Here is a 7199-nt window from a genome sequence, read left to right as displayed (position 1 = left end):
AGTGAACTTGGCTAGAGTCATTAGGGCTTTAACATCATTATCCGACTCGGTTTCAGAATCTTCTGACTCAGAAGAGGCTTCAGAGCAGGAAGATTCATCCCAAGTAGCCAATATACATTTCTTTTTCGATTTGTCCTTTTTAGGACACTTCTTCGCTAGATGCCCATATTCATGGCAGTTGTAACATTGACTATCTTTTAAAGATTTTCAAGTTTTAGATTTAGATTTTTTCCTTTCATTAGGTTTTTGTAATCAACCCTCTTTTTACTTTTGAAAATCTTATAAAACTTTTTAACTAAAAGGGCCATATCATCTTTAGAATTTTCTAAATCAAAATTGTCATTTTCTTGATAAATAAGTTTGAAAGATTTAAGGGCGATGGATTTACTTTTAGGAGCTTTAAAGTTTAACTCATAGGTCTGTAATGAGCCAACTAATTCTTCTACCCTCATATTATCTGTATTACAAAGTTCCTAGATCGTAGTCACCTTTGAATTGAACCGTTCAGGCAGTGAGCATAGTATCTTTGCATAGACTTTACTTTCTACGATTTTATCACTGAGACCCCACATAGAGTTGACAATGTCATTCAATCTTGTATAGAAGTCCATCAAAGTTTCACTTTCTTTCATACGTACTTCCTCAAATTTGGTTGTGAGGATTTGGACTTTAGATTTCTTGGCAATTGTTGTTCCCTTGTGTGTCATTTCTAAAACATCCTAAGCTTTCTTTGCAGTATCACAGGATATAATTCTCTTGAATTCATCTGGTGATAGTGCGCAAGTAATGGCATTTAGAGCCTTTGCATTGGCACTACTTTCACTTTTCTGAAGACTGGTCCAAGTAAAATAAGGTGTTACTTTTACAGTTACAAATCCATTGGTACCAGTCACTTCAGTGGTTGGAGGGGTTCAATTGGTCGTTGTGGCTTGCCACACGCTCTCATCCATGGATTTTAGGAAAATCCTCATTCTGGCTTTCCAATAGGCATAATTGGAGCCATCAAATGGTGGAGGCCTAGTGACTGAAAGGCTATCAAAATTTGACTTCTTAAAAAGATAAGATCGATTAGCTCAGGAAATAAATCCAAAAAATAATTAAAGCGAGCTATTAGGCTTTGATACCACTTGAAAAGGCCAAGCTACAAGTCCTTGGGGGGGTGAATAGGACTATGCCAAATTAAAAATTAAATATGAAATTTAAACAACTATAAATAAAGATAGCACACAAACAATCTCACAATGCAGAAATGTAAAACAACCTCAAATGTACAAGTATTGAGAGGTTGATATAGATGTTGTTCTAAGGACAACCTTACACCAAAAATCAATGGTTTATGGTAGGACAACCTGATTCCTAGAACGGTCTGTGTATCAAAATCTTAAACTGATATAGAGGAATAAAGAAAAGAATAGCAAAGAAAGTAACTAAGCTATTACAACATTCCTACACTTGCATAAAAAGAATCACAACATTCTCTACAATTGTATAAAGGGAAATTACAACATCCACACAATAAAATATTCAATCAATCACTACAAGACCAGAAATTATAGTGGTTCGCTTGTGTGTACACCAATTGTTTAGAAAAACAGCCACACAATTATCTCCACTCCTAATATCCTCACACAATAGATATTAGCTTTCACTATGAAATAGGTTTTTTAAGGTTCACCTAAAACCCTCACAATTGTGTCTTTCAAGTGAGCTTACACAATTCAAAAGCCCCACACTCTGAGTTTTCTAGATCACCTCAGATAAACCATAAGAAAGAGATTTTTCTGGCACAATCTTAAAGAAACAAAAAGAATGAATTTACAAAAATTATAAAATACTTATCTGGATATTCTCTTTTGTTGTAGTCTGGTAGAACCAATTCAAAGTAGAAGTTCAACGTAGATGTTCAATGTTCACACTTACTTATAAAATGGTTCTAAGTTCTAAATTGATTTTAGATTAAATCACCTTGGCTAGCTTGATTTGATTTTGATTCCAAGAAATGGGAAAACTTCAATCCCTTCTTCAAATAATATTGAAATGTAGAATACAAAATCAAATACAAAAAGTTAATTAAAGAGAATATTAAATGAGCACTAAATAACTAAAGAATATCACAAACTTATCTCTCAGAGTGATGTCTTGATTTTGCTTGAATTGGATATCAAACTCTGAAAATTGTGCTATATTTATAAGTGCAGAACTTGTTCCTTCGATTGGCATAGAGGACAGCTCGACTGGTCGAAGGACCAATAAACTTTTGAAAATTTGGGCACGAAAAGATCAGGTCATTCCATGACTGGTCGAAGGGCCTGCTCAACCGGTCGAGTCCTATCCACGACTAGTCATGCGGGACCCATTTTAGTTACTGGACTTTGAGTCGAGCCTACTGGACTGGTCGAGCAGTCTCCAGGACTGGTCGAGGTTTTAACAAAAAATTCTGAAAATTAGTAACAAACTTAGGACTGGTCAAGAAATTTCTTGGACTGGTCAAGCCAGTATTAGGACTAGTCGAACATAGTCTATGTCTAGTCGAAAAACAGACTATGCACTTATAAAGTGACCCAATTAAATTATGTATTCAAAATGACCTATCTTATGGTCAATCTAGGGTCATTCATACCTTAAAAAACGATATATAAACATTAAATCTTCTTTTGCTTCAGTTGATATTTGTTCTTTGAAGTTCACGAAGCTTGAGATCTTGACATATGATGAAGCTTGAACTTGAGACATTTTGAACCTTGAATTTGAAATACATTGAAGCTTGAGCTCGAGGTACTTGAGTTGTACTTCACCTTGAGCTTTGAGTACTAAAGTAAAGACTATTGTCTTGCCTTAGATGAAGCTTTAAAACCTTGAACTTTGAAGCTTGAAGGAGTGAACTATCCTATGGTATTATACTTGAGTATGTATATCTCTTAATCTTACATTTGAAGTTCTTGAGGTAAAGACCTTTGTTCTTGTACATGAGATGCACAGTCTTGAATATATAGATGAGCTACACAAGACACAGATTCCAAGAGGTTTTGACACTACACAATTTGACAATTATAGGAGCTAGAAAACATAGCACTTGCAGAATCCATAGGGACTAATCTTGTGAGTATTCTGAGAGTAACTAAAAGAAGAACTAGAAAAAGATGAAAACTTAATCTGGAATATTTGAGAGAGTAATTGTGATTAAAACTAGCAAAATTAAATGTGGTAAGTAGGGTGTCGAGGATCCACTTGTAGAGATCAGGGAGATCTAATTTGATTCAAGTTACACGATTTGAATCGGAGTCTCATCCTATCCAATTAGAAGATATTTCAGTAAAATCAAATCTGAACTTCCTTTGACTTAGTTCTCACTAGATGAGAGGTGTGAGAACTGAAAGTGATTCTGTCACAAAACCATGCCCAGGAGATAAGGCAAACAACAACAATTTACCAAAATCATAACCACTTTGGGAGAATTGGGAAAGATAGGGAGGATTCCATCATCCAACCATGCCCAAGGGACAATGGTGAACAATAGAATTTCCTAAATTCACAATATGAATACATGAAAAGAACATACTCAAAGCTATCGCAGATCCATTGTAATTTGAGTCACAAAAAACCATTAAAAACTGAAAGTATTCCTTATAATCGAAGTAGAATCAAAGAAAGTTCAATATAAACATGAATCAAAGCAATAGAAACATCTCAATCATGCTATAAGCTTCACCTCTTAGCCTTAACAAAGAGGTTTAGCCAACCATAGACATAATTGAACTAGAATCTCTTAAGAAAAGCATAAAACAACTAAGGAAAAAGAAGAAAAAAACTCTTAGCGACGGCTTCTCCACGCCTTTGCTCCACTCCTCAAACCCTATATGATGCCTAGGAGTGCCCTAGAGACCCTTATTTATAGTTTTAAGTCTTACACTTTCGCACCGAGTGAAAATTTTTGAAAACCGTCTCAAATTTACGCAGTCCGCATAAAAATTGCATAACGCTCGACTGGTCGTGGGACGTCCTCGACTGGTCATGGGACGTCCTCAACCGGTTGTGGGACACCCTCGACTAGTCGAGCAGGACAAAATTTTAGTTGTTTTACTCGCTAGAGTTCGAATCGAGGAACCTTGACTAGTTGAGCTTCAACTGGTTGAGCGGTGTCCAGGACTGGTCAAGCAGAGGCTAGGACTGGTCGAGGATTATGCACTTTCACTTCAAAACTTCAATTTTCTTCATTCTTGACTTGGTTTACCTGGATCTTTAGTATGTACATTCTTCATTCTTGGTTTCATCAGATCCACTCTTGTCATTAGTGATTCTTAAGCGTCAAATCCATGCTTTTAACATCCATTTCAATCTAAGCTCTTAAATTCACCTTACAACACAAACATGATTAAAATAGAACATTAAGCATTATCATATTCGTAAAACCAAGTAATAAATAGGGTCTAATATGCAATATTTGACCCTCAACACAATTCCCAACTAGCATTTTTCTAGTCCCGAGTAAAGTATGTGAAAAATATTTCGAAAACCGTTGTATAATTTCTATAAGCTCAAGTCGTTTTAAAAACAATCTAGATAATAGAATTCTAAAATACATCAATGTCGAGCATTACTTTCTCCTAAACCCTAGCACTCAGTAAATTTCACAATCTAGTTCAAAGTATTAATCCACGAATTAGAACAATTCTAAACATTGAGTTCCATGAATGCATAGTGAAACCTAAACTTATCACAATCAAATGTTCAATTCTTTATTTTCATGATAACATTGATAATCAAAGGAGCATTCGGGATAACTATAACCTAAACCAAAACTTACCTTACAGTTCAACATTTTATTGTTCCAACTTTTGATTTTTCCATCGATGGCTTTCACGCTATGTTCAATCTTTTCAATGATCATCAATAGGTAGCCCTTTTTTATGACAACTGTTTTTAGCTGGGTATTCTTTTTTTCTCTTTTTTTTAATATTGAACATGATAGATAAATTCCCCAGGTTGGTTCCTTCTATGCTTAATAATCACCAAGTTAATAATTCAATGTTGACTGAAGCTTTAATGTGAAAGCTAGATGTGACATGTGAAATCATGACTCAATCAATGTTTAAAACTTCTAATCATCGATTAATAATTCAAGCTTAACTATGAAATCTAATAAGTAACTGAACCCAAGAGTCATAAATCACCAACCTTAAGTATCTTATACTTCAAAATCACGGATGAACTTCAAAATCACTTGAATTTACAAAATTTTCTGTAAAATTTTCACAATTTTTACTCAAAAACTAAGAAAACACTGATTAGCTTGCCTAATCCACACCCCCAACATAAAATTTACATTATCCTCAATGTAAAAGATATAAGCTTGCAATGCACATGAGACAATGAAAGTAAAGGAGAAGTAATGGAAAGGTAGTACCTGAAGAAGGAAATTTGAGGTGTTTCCTATGATCTCAGTATGAAGATGGTTTAGCACAAAAGACTCAAACAGACAATAGGTAAACTATCCTAAATAGCATAAAGCTGACTATCCTAAACATAACATGAAAGCAATAAACTAATCCTAAACTAGGAAAGCAAAGGAAAAACTACCCAGTCATGCCGTAAGGTTTCTCTTCCAACCAATACATTGATAAATTTCTCAGTAGGTTTCTCAACAAGATCATCCAAAAGCCTTTTTTGCAATAGGCTTGGATGCCCTGGAGCATGAATTTCTAAAGAAATTTATAGACTTCAGTAAAAAATTATCGTTGAATCACTTGAGGTATCCAAAGTATATATGATTCACTTGTGATAGAAAAAGTTTTAATGTTAGTACTCCATGGTGAATCAGAGACTATAAGTAGATAAAATTCAGAAAAATTCTCAGCGGATAATGTAGTCTCAACACATTCCGAAGTTTCAAACTTCGGTTCAATTCCTAGCTCCTCCCCCTTTAATGGTAAACATTCAAGATCTGTGGAGGGATAGGTTTAAGGATAAGGGTTCTCTTAGTCAGTAACAACTACCGAGGTGTTGTCATGCCATGCATTCACTATGTCTTGTATGATGGGACCATTTGAATCCGCAAAGTGTGTCAAGCAATCGTCCAAAGAGTTAGAAAATTCAGCTTGTGATGATCTGCCCAAGTGACTCATTTTCCTCATTAAAGCTTGTGATGATCTGCCCAAGGATTCCATCATTTCTGGAAGTGGATGGATGCATGCTCTCTTGCACTTGCCTTGCACAGACAGATTGAAGATCAATGGGTGAAGCATTGATGTGAAAACTCTGTTCATCGATACCACTCAGTAAAGGCATTGTATTGTTAAGGGTTGACAACTCAAATGGTGGCCTCAACTGGATGGTTTCAAATTCCAAAGTCATATCGAGCAACTCGTCCATCTTCCTTATCTTATCATCATTTAATTCAGAGGAGTACTCTAACCATACCTCATAAAAGTTGGAAGGGTTAGTTGAAAGTGGTTTATCCTCCACATTTAAATCGGCCATGTCAGATAGGTGGAGTAGATCATTATGGTTGACAACTTCCTGAACCTCTTAATCATTGACCTAGGCCAAACTTGAGATCGATTCCAGTCGAATTTGGGCTAAACATTCATGATCGTCATCCCAATACTCATTATCTTCTAATTTTGTGCAGTACACACTTGGGATGGTATCACATTCCTCACATTCTATTCCTAAATTGGGTTGAGGTTCGAATAAACTAACCTATCCTTCATCATTGAAACCAAGTGTGTCATGTGAGTGAAGTATATCAATGTCATTATATTTGAAAGACACCCACCTCTCTTGATCATTCCTTTAGATCATCATCAAGATCAACTCTTCAGAAAATTGAGCCGCATACTCATTAACGGAATCCAACTCCTCATTCCAGATTCCAGAGTTCTTCACAAGCAAGTTAGGTCACTTTTCTCACATTGTGTTTCTGGGTTGAGTTATGGCTGGGATGAACGAGCCTCCTCTAACTTATTAATGCGCAAATCAAGCGCTTCTAATATTTTTCTACTTTTTGCAAGACAGTCTATGTAACTCTAATATGAATCCTCTTGGATTGTTTCTGGTTGAATCTCAAAGGTAGGGGATCTAAGAGAATAATCATTATAACATGTTGTTGGTTTATCTTTCTAATTTTCATGTTTCCACTGATCATAGTCATAGGGATCATAGGTGGGAGAATCCGATGGTTGTTAATACACATTATCACC

The sequence above is a fragment of the Magnolia sinica genome, chromosome 10 (genome assembly GCF_029962835.1).
Source record: "Magnolia sinica isolate HGM2019 chromosome 10, MsV1, whole genome shotgun sequence".
Classification (NCBI taxonomy): domain Eukaryota; kingdom Viridiplantae; phylum Streptophyta; class Magnoliopsida; order Magnoliales; family Magnoliaceae; genus Magnolia; species Magnolia sinica.
Note: the sequence above shows the minus strand (reverse complement) of the source record.